Raw genomic sequence first — 15,635 nt, 5'->3', positions numbered from 1 at the left:
TTTCTAATCGACCTGGCCGGGGTATCCTGGAAGGATATTGATCTCATCCCGTCAGTAGAGGATGCCTGGATATTTTTTTTAAATGCCTTCCTAACCATCTTCAATAAACACGCCCCATTCAAGAAATTTAGAACCAGGAACAGATATAGCCCTTGGTTCTCCCCAGACCTGACTGCCCTTAACCAACACAAAAACATCCTATGGCGTTCTGCATTAGCATCGAACAGCCCCCGTGATATGCAGCTGTTCAGGGAAGCTAGAAACCATTATACACAGGCAGTTAGAAAAGCCAAGGCTAGCTTTTTCAAGAAGAAATTTGCTTCCTGCAACACTAACTCAAAAAAGTTCTGGGACACTGTAAAGTCCATGGAGAATAAGAACACCTCCTCCCAGCTGCCCACTGCACTGAAGATAGGAAACACTGTCACCACTGATAAATCCACCATAATTGAGAATTTCAATAAACATTTTTCTACGGCTGGCCATGCTTTCCACCTGGCTACTCCTACCCCGGTCAACAGCACTGCACCCCCAACAGCAACTCGCCCAAGCCTTCCCCATTTCTCCTTCTCCCAAATCCGTTCAGCTGATGTTCTGAAAGAGCTGCAAAATCTGGACCCCTACAAATCAGCCGGGCTAGACAATCTGGACCCTTTCTTTCTAAAATTATCTGCCGAAATTGTTGCCACCCCTATTACTAGCCTGTTCAACCTCTCTTTCGTGTCGTTTGAGATTCCCATAGATTGGAAAGCAGCTGCAGTCATCCCCCTCTTCAAAGGGGGGGACACTCTTGACCCAAACTGCTACAGACCTATATCTATCCTACCATGCCTTTCTAAGGTCTTCGAAAGCCAAGTCAACAAACAGATTACCGACCATTTCGAATCTCACCATACCTTCTCTGCTATGCAATCTGGTTTCAGAGCTGGTCATGGGTGCACCTCAGCCACGCTCAAGGTCCTAAACGATATCTTAACCGCCATCGATAAGAAACATTACTGTGCAGCCGTATTCATTGATCTGGCCAAGGCTTTCGACTCTGTCAATCACCACATCCTCATCGGCAGACTTGACAGCCTTGGTTTCTCAAATGATTGCCTCGCCTGGTTCACCAACTACTTCTCTGATAGAGTTCAGTGTGTCAAATCGGAGGGTCTGCTGTCCGGACCTCTGGCAGTCTCTATGGGGTGCCACAGGGTTCAATTATTGGACCGACTCTCTTCTCTGTATACATCAATGAGGTCGCTCTTGCTGCTGGTGAGTCTCTGATCCACCTCTACGCAGACGACACCATTCTGTATACTTCTGGCCCTTCTTTGGACACTGTGTTAACAACCCTCCAGGCAAGCTTCAATGCCATACAACTCTCCTTCCGTGGCCTCCAATTGCTCTTAAATACAAGTAAAACTAAATGCATGCTCTTCAACCGATCGCTACCTACACCTACCCGCCTGTCCAACATCACTACTCTGGACGGCTCTGACTTAGAATACGTGGACAACTACAAATACTTAGGTGTCTGGTTAGACTGTAAACTCTCCTTCCAGACCCATATCAAACATCTCCAATCCAAAGTTAAATCTAGAATTTGCTTCCTATTTCGCAACAAAGCATCCTTCACTGTAACGGCTTTCATATAGTGAAGGAGAGTCGGACCAAACTGCAGCGTGTAGATTGCGATCCATGTTTTAATAACCAAATGTAAAACACAAATCAATACAAACACTACAAAATAAAGAACGTAATGAACGTAACGAAAACCTAAACAGCCCTATCTGATGAAAACACATAGACAGGAACAAGGACACTAAGGACAATCACCCACGACAAACTCAAAGAATATGGCTGCCTAAATATGGTTCCCAATCAGAGACAACGATAAACACCTGCCTCTGATTGAGAACCACTTCAGACAGCCATAGACTTAGCTAGAACACCCCACTAGCTACAATCCCCATACATACACACCACATACAAAAACCCATGCCACACCCTGGCCTGACAAAATAAATAAAGATAAACACAAAATACTTCGACCAGGGCGTGACATTCACTCATGCTGCCAAACATACCCTTGTAAAACTGACCATCCTACCAATCCTCGACTTTGGCGATGTCATTTACAAAATAGCCTCCAATACCCTACTCAACAAATTGGATGCAGTCTATCACAGTGCAATCCGTTTTGTCACCAAAGCCCCATATACTACCCACCATTGCGACCTGTACGCTCTCGTTGGCTGGCCCTCGCTTCATACTCGTCGCCAAACCCACTGGCTCCATGTCATCTACAAGACCCTGCTAGGTAAAGTCCCCCCTTATCTCAGCTCGCTGGTCACCATAGCATCTCTCACCTGTAGCACACGCTCCAGCAGGTATATCTCTCTAGTCACCCCCAAAACCAATTATTTCTTTGGCCGCCTCTCCTTCCAGTTCTCTGCTGCCAATGACTGGAACGAACTACAAAAATCTCTGAAACTGGAAACACTTATCTCCCTCACTAGCTTTAAGCACCAACTGTCAGAGCAGCTCACAGATTACTGCACCTGTACATAGCCCACCTATAATTTAGCCCAAACAACTACCTCTTTCCCTACTGTATTTAATTTATTTATTTATTTTGCTCCTTTGCACCCCATTATTTCTATTTCTACTTTGCACATTCTTCCATTGCAAATCTACCATTCCAGTGTTTTACTTGCTATATTGTATTTACTTTGCCACCATGACCTTTTTGCCTTTACCTCCCTTCTCACCTCATTTGCTCACATCGTATAAAGACTTGTTTATACTGTATTATTGACTGTATGTTTGTTTTACTCCATGTGTAACTCTGTGTTGTTGTATCTGTCGAACTGCTTTGCTTTATCTTGGCCAGGTCGCAATTGTAAATGAGAACTTGTTCTCAACTTGCCTACCTGGTTAAATATAGGTGAAAAAAAATAAAAAATACATAAACCTTCATGCATTTGGTTGTTGGATATATTTGGGGCATTCTTTCTTCCTGCCTAAGTCAAGGTCTGCATCCGAAATGACACCCAAAACCTAAGTATCCCTCATACTACTTTTGACCAGGACCCACAGGGTGCAAGTTGGGATACTTAGGTTGCCTAATTCGGATCGGTTTTCCACTAGTTGGTATTTAGACCAATCACATCAGATCTTTTCAGAGCTGATCTGTTTGTTCAAAAAATATAAATTAGTGAAAAGAAAATTTGAATTGGCCTGCCTGTCTAAACGTAGCCATTGTGGTCTTCAACAACTCAGTACTACTGATCTATAGTGAGAATAATGACCTCTGCAGTCCCATCTGTCTAAAGTCCAAGTTCAAAGATGTAGCGGACATAAGGAACCCGGGAGATGTGACATAGGTAGCCCTCCATTAAGAACTTGTGGGGCTGTCCCCCAAATGAACGGCAGAGGGTGCTTCCCCTCAAAAGGAGTTTTCTACACACATACTGTGTTATGGCTACCTATAGGGTAGTATAGACCACAAAATATAATATAATGAAGCATGTGCTGCTCCCCTCCTCTCTACCTAATGTTCCCTCACAGTCCCTTCAGTATCCCTTATGTCCTGTTAGTTTGGCTGCTCAGCCTACCTTAGTTGTCCCTCAAGCATCATAGCCCTGCCATTCCCAACCAATCAGAGCTCTAGAATGTGCATCTGGACACTGCACCTGCCCGCTAAGGTCAGAGTGTTATCGTCGTCTGGAGAGAAGACACACATATTTCTGAGGACTTTTTATTGTCGACAGGAACACGAATGTCTGCAATAATCACAAATCATTCGGATTACCACAGTTACTATTCCACCAAGTCAAGATGATGGTGTGTGCTTAATGTGTGGTGGTGAAGAGGAACAGGAAATAAAAACCCTGAAATGAGAAGCATCCGCATTGTTCTTATATCCCGTAGAGGGTCACAACCCAAGTCAGGGTCAGCATAAGTATAATAGCAGTTGAGGGCATTGACAACTGACTGCTCAGACAGGTGAGGGCATAATACCAGCCAACCATTTTTAGATAATAATAATAATACTTTATTCAACTTCTATAGTGCTTTTCATTACAAGGATCTCAAAGCGCTTGAAACAAGATTTGAATAAACAAAACAAGAATCGAATAAAACATCTATATGATAAGAGTAGGTTTGGACTACTCATTCTGAACACTTAACATTGAACATGGTAAACGTCACCAACTGACACTCATAATCTATGCAACTCCGGACTAGTATTTCCATTTTTAATGGGTTTCAGTGAGTTATGAAAGAAGGTGGAACTGGAACAGGCTCTCTGTAGGCTAACATGCCACCTTCCAGTGGAGTACATGATACATTCATTAGAGGTGTAGCTGTCTGTGTGTCTAGGTCTATGGCATTTGATATGTAATCCATGTAACCGGTGAGACATGGATCACAGTTCAGGCTTAATTAAGCCAAAGGGTTCCCCTCTCCACTATCATATGTTCCTCTGGTCTCCTACTACCCTGGGGCTAAGGGGCTTACCATATCAAATCAAATAGTTTTTGTCACATGCATACAACAGGTGAAATGTTTACTTATACAAGCCCTTAAACAACAATGCAGTTAAGATAAATACCATAAATAAATACATAAAATAAAATAACAAATAATTAAAGAACAGCAGTAAAATAACAATAGAGAGGCTATATACAGGGGGTACCGGTACAGAGTCAATGTGGGAGGGCACCGGTTAGTCGAGGTAATTGAGGTAATATGTACATGTAGCAGTGGAGGCTGGTGCCTTGAAAATGTGAGGAGGATGGGAGACCCACGGTATAGGCGCGGAATGTATAGAGATGACAGTGTGTTTCAAAAATCGTCAAAGACTAATTATTTTAACCTAAAGAATTTAATGAAATACATTTTTAGTACAATATTATGGGGAATGGGAATGAGAGCGCTAAGAATGAGTTAGTCCAAGCAAGGAGTAAAATCATTGATGTGTAATAATGTGATTGTGATTGACTCTACACACAGTAATGAGAGAAAATTAATAGGGGTACTCACAGTAATTGGAGGGGAGCATTCAATGTGCCAATGGATGAGCAGGCACATGAGACGTGGCTTCAGTTCATGTCAGGAGAAAGTTGACAAAGGTGGGGGAGAGGAGTAGTCATTACCTCTTAAATCAGGGAATAGGAGGGGACTTAGCTGTAAATACAAATAGCAGATACATTCCATTTCAGCTGCACAATCATAGGTTTGGACGAGTTTCACAAAGTTCATAAAGTCAAACACAGATTGCACATCTCGCCCACTTGACACATCAAAGTATCCCAAGAAACGTTCCTGAATTAAAGCCCTGATCATCCACATACCTGACGATAACTGCAAGCAGACTGGCGCCACCATAGGTCCCAGAGTGGTGGGGCAATTTGTACCCCCTGGGGCCTGGAGTTTTTCCTTATATGTTAACCCCTAACTAGGAAAACTCTGGACCTTAAGGTATGGCAGTGATTAATCAGTTGTAAAAAGGTTTTATACTGTATGGGCTATGTTTTTCCTAATCAGGTCACATGACTTTTTTTTTTTTACTCCTGAAAAGAACTCCTGGCCCTGGGGGGGTGAAAACCCTGTCAAACTGCAGCTACCTTATATTTGTTCATATAAATTATATTTAGACTAGTTTAGGAGGGAGATTTCCTCTGCCCTGACATAGACAACTAGATTTCCAAGATGGCGTAGCAGTAGGACGTATTGTCGTGTTGTGGCCCTTGTATATATCGTTTGTTTTCGTTTTTTTTTTTTCTTCACATATCTTTAAAACTTTTTGCTGAACCTCAACTTCTTCTAAATACTCTCCTGCAACCCGCCTCACCCAACGTAGCTATTTTTCCTAAAGTATTTATATTTACTTCGGACCTTGGAACCCCTCAACTGAAGCTAGCCAACGAACTACCAGCTTCAGCAAAACATTGCTAGCGGTCTTCAGCTAACCGGTCATCAGCTAACCTTTAGCTCGGAAAGCTCTCGCCAGTTCGAACAACGCGACTCTAACCAGAGCATAACGGACCTATTTATTATTTTATTTTATTTTTCATCCCCGGATTCCCATCGCAAACGGAACATTTTGAGCTCCTGGGCTACAATATCCAGACCCACGACCGGTCCATCGATGTCACTGCATGAAGAGGAATAAACAGATACCCCCATCGCGACGTCCCCAAAAGGCTAACTCTCTAGCCCTTGCTATCTCCTTGCTTGCAAATTCGGCCTGCTAACTGCTAGCTTGTTTAGCCCGGTCCGCTAACTGCTACCGTGTTTAGCACCGTCTACTAACTGTTAGCTTGTTAGCACAGGCCTGCTAACCGTCTGAATCGCCGCGTCCCAAACACTCACTGAACCCATATATTTTTAATTTGTTTATACCTTCCGGTAACCTGCCTCACCCAATGTGATACGGAACCGCTATTATCTTTACATTTTTAGAACACACTCAAGAACCTCCAGAAGCTAACCAGCTAACTGGCTACAAGCTATTTGGTCATTGTTAGTTTTCTAACCTGGATAACACTCGCCAGTCCAGCTTCCCTGCCCCATCCACCGCTGCCCCTTGGACACTGATCACTTGGCTACATAGCTGATGCATGCTGGACTGTCCATTAATCACGGTAATCCATTCTGCTTGTTTATGTTTTATCTGTCGGCCCCAGCCGCACTTAGGCTCTGTGTGTAGTTAATCCGACCCTCTCTGCCTAATCAATCGCCATTCTACCTGCTGTTGTTGTGCTAGCTGATTAGCTGTTGTCTCACCTACTGTTTTAGCTAGCTCTCCCAATTCAACACCTGTGATTACTGTATGCCTCGCTGTATGTCTTTCTCAAATGTCAATATGCCTTGTATACTGTTGTGCAGGTTAGTTATCATTGTTTTAGTTTACAATGGAGCCCCTAGTTCCACTCTTTATACCCCTGTTACCTCCTTTGTCCCACCCCCCACACATGCGGTGACCTCACCCATTACAACCAGCATGTCCAGAGATACAACCTCTCTCATCATCACCCAGTGCCTGGGCTTACCTCCGCTGTACCCGCACCCCACCATACCCCTGTTTGCGCATTATGCCCTGAATATATTCTACCATGCCCAGAAACCTGCTCCTCTTATTCTCTGTCCCCAACGCCCTAGGCGACCAGTTTTGATAGCCTTCAGCCGCACCCTCATACTACTCCTTCTCTGTTCCGCGGGTGATGTGGAGGTAAACCCAGGCCCTGCATGTCCCCAGGCACCCTCATTTGTTGACTTCTGTGATCGAAAAAGCCTTGGTTTCATGCATGTCAACATCAGAAGCCTCCTCCCTAAGTTTGTCTTACTCACTGCTCTAGCACACTCTGCTAACCCTGATGTCCTTGCCGTGTCTGAATCCTGGCTCAGGAAGGCCACCAAAAATTCTGAGATTTCCATACCCAACTATAACATCTTCCGTCAAGATAGAACTGCCAAAGGAGGAGGAGTTGCAGTCTACTGCAGAGATAGCCTGCAAAGTAATGTCATACTTTCCAGGTCCATACCCAAACAGTTCGAACTACTAATTTTGAAAATTACTCTCTCCAGAAATAAGTCTCTCACTGTTGCCGCCTGCTACCGACCCCCCTCAGCTCCCAGCTGTGCCCTGGACACCATTTGTGAATTGATCGCCCCCCATCTAGCTTCAGAGTTTGTTCTGTTAGGTGACCTAAACTGGGATATGCTTAACACCCTGGCAGTCCTACAATCTAAGCTAGATGCCCTCAATCTCACTCAAATCATCAAGGAACCCACCAGGTACAACCCTAACTCTGTAAACAAGGGCACCCTCATTGACGTCATCCTGACCAACTGGCCCTCCAAATACACCTCCGCTGTCTTCAACCAGGATCTCAGCGATCACTGCCTCATTGCCTGTATCCGCTATGGAGCCGCAGTCAAACGACCACCCCTCATCACTGTCAAACGCTCCCTAAAACACTTCTGTGAGCAGGCCTTTCTAATCGACCTGGCCCGGGTATCCTGGAAGGACATTGACCTCATCCCGTCAGTTGAGGATGCCTGGTCTTTCTTTAAAAGTAACTTCCTCACCATTTTAGATAAGCATGCTCCGTTCAAAAAATGCAGAACTAAGAACAGATATAGCCCCTGGTTCACTCCAGACCTGACTGCCCTCGACCAGCACAAAAACATCCTGTGGCGGACTGCACTAACATCGAACAGTCCCCGCGATATGCAACTGTTCAGGGAAGTCAGGAACCAATACACACAGTCAGTCAGGAAAGCTAAAGCCAACTTTTTCAGGCAGAAGTTTGCATCCTGTAGCTCCAACTCCAAAAAGTTCTGGGACACTGTGAAGTCCATGGAGAACAAGAGCACCTCCTCCCAGCTGCCCACTGCACTGAGGCTAGGTAACACGGTCACCACCGATAAATCCATGATTATCGAAAACTTCAACAAGCATTTCTCAACGGCTGGCCATGCCTTCCGCCTGGCTACTCCAACCTCGTCCAACAGCTCCCCCCCCCCCCCCCGCAGCTACTCGCCCAAGCCTCTCCAGGTTCTCCTTTACCCAAATCCAGATAGCAGATGTTCTGAAAGAGCTGCAAAACCTGGACCCGTACAAATCAGCTGGGCTTGACAATCTGGACCCTCTATTCCTGAAACTATCCGCCGCCATTGTCGCAACCCCTATTACCAGCCTGTTCAACCTCTCTTTCATATCGTCTGAGATCCCCAAGGATTGGAAAGCTGCCGCAGTCATCCCCCTCTTCAAAGGGGGCGACACCCTGGACCCAAACTGTTACAGACCAATATCCATCCTGCCCTGCCTATCTAAGGTCTTCGAAAGCCAAGTCAACAAACAGATCACTGACCATCTTGAATCCCACCGTACCTTCTCCGCTGTGCAATCTGGTTTCCGAGCCGGTCACGGGTGTACCTCAGCCACGCTCAAGGTACTAAACGATATCATAACCGCCATCGATAAAAGACAGTACTGTGCAGCCGTCTTCATAGACCTTGCCAAGGCTTTCGACTCTGTCAATCACCGTATTCTTATCGGCAGACTCAGTAGCCTCGGTTTTTCGGATGACTGCCTTGCCTGGTTCACCAATTACTTTGCAGACAGAGTTCAGTGTGTCAAATCGGAGGGCATGCTGTCCGGTCCTCTGGCAGTCTCTATGGGGGTGCCACAGGGTTCAATTCTCGGGCCGACTCTTTTCTCTGTATATATCAATGATGTTTCTCATGCTGCGGGCGATTCCCTGATCCACCTCTACGCAGACGACACCATTCTATATACTTCCGGCCCGTCCTTGGACACTGTGCTATCTAACCTCCAAACGAGCTTCAATGCCATACAGCACTCCTTCCGTGGCCTCCAACTGCTCTTAAACGCTAGTAAAACCAAATGCATGCTTTTCAACCGTTCGCTGCCTGCACCCGCACGCCTGACCAGCATCACCACCCTGGATGGTTCCGACCTTGAATATGTGGACATCTATAAGTACCTAGGTGTCTGGCTAGACTCTAAACTCTCCTTCCAGACCCATATCAAACATCTCCAATCGAAAATCAAATCAAGAGTCGGCTTTCTATTCCGCAACAAAGCCTCCTTCACTCACGCCGCCAAACTTACCCTAGTAAAACTGACTATCCTACCGATCCTCGACTTCGGCGATGTCATCTACAAAATTGCTTCCAACACTCTACTCAGCAAACTGGATGCAGTTTATCACAGTGCCATCCGTTTTGTCACTAAAGCACCTTATACCACCCACCACTGCGACTTGTATGCTCTAGTCGGCTGGCCCTCGCTACATATTCGTCGCCAGACCCACTGGCTCCAGGTCATCTACAAGTCCATGCTAGGTAAAGCTCCGCCTTATCTCAGTTCACTGGTTACGATGGCAACACCCATCCGTAGCACGCGCTCCAGCAGGTGTATCTCACTGATCATCCCTAAAGCCAACACCTCATTTGGCCGCCTTTCGTTCCAGTTCTCTGCTGCCTGTGATTGGAACGAATTGCAAAAATCGCTGAAGTTGGAGACTTTTATCTGCCTCACCAACTTCAAACATCTGCTATCTGAGCAGCTAACCGATCGCTGCAGCTGTACATAGTCTATTGGTAAATAGCCCACCCATTTTCACCTACCTCATCCCCATACTGTTTTTATTTATTTATTTTTCTGCTCTTTTGCACACCAATATCTCTATCTCTACCTTTACATAACCATCTGATCATTTATCACTCCAGTGTTAATCTGCATAATTGTAATTATTTGCCTACCTTCTCATGCCTTTTGCACACAATGTATATATAGACTCCCCTTTTTTCTACTGTGTTATTGACTTGTTAATTGTTTACTCCATGTGTAACTCTGTGTTGTCTGTTCACACTGCTATGCCTTATCTTGGCCAGGTCGCAGTTGCAAATGAGAACTTGTTCTCAACTAGCCTACCTGGTTAAATAAAGGTGAAATAAAAAAAAATAAAAAAATAAAAAAAACAACTGAGACAATAGAACCCACAGGGCTGAGCTTGCTTTATGCATGTTTGCATCGTTCAGGCCTATGCAGCTGTAGGCCCTACAAAACATTTACTCACATCCGTCATCACTATTATGTTGATTCATTAATTCCAGTTAATCATTATGGATTGAAAACGTATAGGCAGCCTAGCCAGCACAATTTTGAATATAAACTAAATTTGATCTCATTCATATTTTCTCCTGACACACAAATGGACTATAAATACATAATGTTACCAATTAGTTTATCCTGACCAGATGGACATGGCGCATAGGCTGTATGCAGCTGCTCATATGATCAGACGGGAAAATGTCCTCGTTTTCTTCCCATACAGCATGTCAGATCTCTAATGTTTAGGTGTAGACTAGGCTGCAGCAATATTTATATCATGAGTTTTTGTTTGTGTCTGTCCGGAGTGATTATGTGTTATTAATCTTCGCTAAATAAATACCGGAGGAAAGTGGAAGGCTTACTTGAGCGCACGCGAAAATGAAGGCGCCGCGTCAAACTCTCATCTTTTAATGGACGATGATAGTGAAAGGGGTTCTTCAACAACAAACAAAAAACATTTTCAGCAGCATTGGTCAGACTACCATTGTCACGTTCTGACCATAGTTCTGTTGTGTTTTCCTTGTTTTAGTGTTGGTCAGGACGTGAGCTGGGTGGGCATTCTATGTTGTGTGTCTAGTTTGTCCGTTTCTATGTATGGCCTGATATGGTTCTCAATCAGAGGCAGGTGTTAGTCATTGTCTCTGATTGGGAACCATATTTAGGTAGCTTGTTTTGTGTTGGGGTTTGTGGGTGGTGGTCTTCTGTCTGTGTCATTGCACCAGCTAGGACTGTTTCGGTTTTCACATTTATTGTTTTGTATTTTGTAGTGTTCTCGTTGATCATCTATTTTAAATATGTTTTGAACACTAACCACACTGCATTTTGGTCCTCCTCTCCTTCAACGGAAGAAAACCGTTACAACCATTCTGGCGCAGAAAACTGCACACTGAAGTACATTGCACTAACTGGACACAAAAATAAAGTTAGAAAACCAAGAAAAGTATTTCTAATATACTTCCACAGTCTCCTATAATTTGAACAAATACATGTTTTATTAGTTCAAAACAAACTGTCTATGGAAGGGAGTGAGGCCTAAGAGCCTCCTAGGTTTTGTATTGAAGTCAATGTAACCAGAGGATGGAAGCAAGCCGTTGAAGTTACTGTAGACCTTCATTGCAAAACAGTTATTTAATCATTTATTTGGTGACATTAATATATTTAATATTGTTTTATCTAAAAAGGATAACTTTAATGTTTCACTATTTTTATGGAATTTCACTGAGGATGGTCGAGTTATGTAGGTAGAGTTATGAAAGTGACTGCATAGATAACAGAGTAGCAGCAGCATAAAATAGGGGGGGCAATGCAAATAGTCTGGGTTTGCCATTTGATGGGACGTGGCTCAGGTTTCAAGCATGTGGCCCTGCATGAAGGCATCGTCGATTAGATTGACTGATGAAATTCAAAGCAACTCTTAGGAGATCACTGGCTTGTTCTTTCTCAAACCCCCCAGAACAGTTGGTCATGTCAGTCTCTTTATAGAAGAGTTCTGCCAAGTAGGCTTCAATGCTGTTATTTTTAGTTTGTGGACTCTGGTGATGACTCATGTTGGCAGGAGAGGGTCAAGGTGACCACAGTGGGCAATATTTTGAACCCGTACCACCATGACAAACAGGGTTTTGTTGGCATCTACCAATGGCAGCGCTACAGTAGGTTAACTTCATATAGGTACATGTTTGAACATGAGGTTATGTTTGGACTGCAGCCAAGTGCGCTGGGTTTTATGTAGGCTATAGGTCAGCAGCTGTGAAAGATAAGAAAACATTCCAGCTTGGTAGTGGGATATCATCTGACTTCGCACTGGCCACAGGGGAAATTAATGATACTTCACCCAATTTCTGACAAATCACAAATCATATGTTCTGAGGGGAAATCCCAAATATGTGACAGCGGGTGACGAGGTCTCATAGCCTTTGTACTGACTGTCATCATGCAAATGGTATCGCCATGTAGACAACCATGTACACATCAGGCCACAGTTCACCGTTGCAACATGTTTTTTTTATTTATCTTAATAAATCACGTTGCACAACATAAATAAATATGAACAAAGAAAAGCAGAAAAATAAAGCAGTGAGATCACTGCTTAATTCTTGTTAGTTAAGGCCTCGCGTGAAATTTCCAAAACAGTCAGTAGCAGCTCAGTACTGTTACAATTGTAATCACAAGTCCGTCATTGCTCATGTGTTCCGGTAACCCTGAAGCTTCAGGAGAAAGTCCCTGTATTGCTCAATTTAAACTTTGGTTATGCAATTCTATAGTCTACACATCTCCTCTCTCATTGCTACTGTCAAAGTTGTGAACAGAGTGCCCCATGGTAGCAATGGGGTTATGGTATGGGCAGGTATAAGCTATGGACAACGAATACAAATGCATTTTATCGATGGCAATTTGAATGCACGAAAATACCATGAGGAGATCCTGAGGCCCATTTTTTTTTAAAGGCATCTGTGACCAACAGATGAATATCTGTATTCCCAGTCATGTGAAATCCATATATTATAATTTTTTATTAGGGCCTAATTCATTTATTTCAATTGGGGCGGCAGGTAACGTGGTGGTTAGAGCATTGGACTAGTAACCGAAAGGTTGCTAGATCGAATCCCCAAGGTAAAAATCTCTCGTTCTGCCACTGAACAAGGCACTGTTCCTAGGCAGTCATTGAAAATAAGAATTTGTTGTTAACTGACTTGCCGAGTTAAATAAAAATAAAATAATAATTTAGCAATGTAAACAGCTTCCTATACTGTACCACTGTTTTCACCCTTAAGTACATACATGTTTATATGAATACACCAAACACAGAATTAAAAGGTTTATAAAGTCCAACATGTTTCCCTGTGTCATTAATCATAATATTCATTCAGTGAAGTGCCTCTCGATCAAGATTGATCATCCAGATCGCAGCTCAGTTTGCTACAGTCATATTGTATATTACACAAGATAAACATCTGGTGTTGGACTAATTTAGTTCCTTTCATGGCACATTTTCCTCGCCATTTATCGCTCAAATGAAATCCATATTCTTAAAATGGTTTTAAAACAAATTTTGAAGTACACTGAACAAAAATAAACGCAACATGTAAAGTGTTAGTCCCATGTTTCATGAGCTGAAATAAAAGTTCCATATGCACAGAGCTTATTTCTCTCAAATGTTTGGCACAAATCTGTTTACATTCCCGTTAGTGAGCATTTCTCCTTTGCCAAGAGAATACATTCACCTGACAGATGTGGCATATCAAGAAGCTGATGAAATAGCATGATCATTACACAGGTGCACCTACGTACTGGGGACAATAAAAGGCCACTCTAGAATGTGCAGTTTTGTCATACAATATAATGCCACAGATGTCTCATGTTTTGAGAGACATGCAGTTGGCATGCTGACTGCAGGAATCTCCACCAGAGCCGTTGCCAGATAATGGAATGTTTATTGATGGCAATTTGAATGCACTAAAATACCACAAGGAGATCCTGGGGCCCATTTTTCTTAAAAGGTATCTGTGACCAACAGATGAATATCTGTATTCCCAGTCATGTGAAATCCATATATTATAATTTTTTATTAGGGCCTAATTAATTTATTTAAATTGACGGATTTCCTGGGTTGGCGCCCCCAGTATGCTCTCTCTAATTCTCTTTCTTTCTCTCTCTCTCGGAGGACCTGAGCCCTTGGACCATGCCTCAAGACTACCTGGCATGATGACTCCTTGCTGTCTCCAGTCCACCTGGCCGTGCTCCTGCTCCAGTTTCAACTGTTCTGCCTGCGGCTAAGGAATCCTGACCTGTTCACCGGACGTGCTACCTGTCCCAGACCTATTATTTGACCATGCTGGTCATTTATGAACATTTGAACATCTTGGCAATGTTCTGTTATAATCTCCACCCGGCACAGCCAGAAGAGGACGGGCCACCCAACGTGCTTCAATACATGCATTGCTTGTTGTTTGGGGTTTTAGCCTGGGTTTCTGTACAGCACTTTGAGATATCAGCTGATGTACGAAGGGCTATATAAATACATTTGATTTTGATTTGATTTCCTCATGAACTGTAACAGTAAAATCAATTAAATTGTGGCATGTAGCATTTATATATACACTGCTCAAAAAAATAAAGGGAACACTAAAATAACATCCTAGATCTGAATGAATGAAATATTCTTATTAAATACTTTTTTCTTTACATAGTTGAATGTGCTGACAACAAAATCACACATAAATTATCAATGGAAATCAAATTTATCAACCCATGGAGGTCTGGATTTGGAGTCACACTCAAAATTAAAGTGGAAAACCACACTACAGGCTGATCCAACTTTGATGTAATGTCCTTAAAACAAGTCAAAATGAGGCTCAGTAGTGTGTATTGCCTCCACGTGCCTGTATGACCTCCCTACAACGCCTGGGCATTCTCCTGATGAGGTGGCGAATGGACTAAAGCATCCGCCAACTCCTGGACAGTCTGTGGTGCAAAGTTGGTGGATGGAGCGAGACATGATGTCCCAGATGTGCTCAATTGGATTCAGGTCTGGGGAACGGGCGGGCCAGTCCATAGCATCAATGCCTTCCTCTTGCAGGAACTGCTGACACACTCCAGCCACATGAGGTCTAGCATTGTCTTGCATTAGGAGGAACCCAGGGCCAACCGCACCAGCATATGGTCTCACAAGGGGTCTGAGGATCTCATCTCGGTACCTAATGGCAGTGCTCTACCTCTGGCTTGCATATGGAGGGCTGTGCGCCCCCCCCAAAGAAATGCCACCCCACACCATGACTGACCCACCGCCAAACCGGTCATGCTGGAGGATGTTGCAGGCAGCAGAACGTTCTCCACAGCGTCTCCAGACTCTGTCATGTCTGTCACATGTGCTCAGTGTGAACCTGCTTTCATCTGTGAAGAGCTCAGGGCGCCAGTGGCGAATTTGCCAATCTTGGTGTTCTCTGGCAAATGCCAAACGTCCTGCACCGTGTTGGGCTGTAAGCACAACCACCACCTG

Source organism: Oncorhynchus mykiss, chromosome 16 (genome assembly GCF_013265735.2).
Source record: "Oncorhynchus mykiss isolate Arlee chromosome 16, USDA_OmykA_1.1, whole genome shotgun sequence".
Taxonomy (NCBI): domain Eukaryota; kingdom Metazoa; phylum Chordata; class Actinopteri; order Salmoniformes; family Salmonidae; genus Oncorhynchus; species Oncorhynchus mykiss.
The sequence above is the reverse complement of the archived record's forward strand: the minus strand, read 5'-3'. Positions refer to the sequence as shown.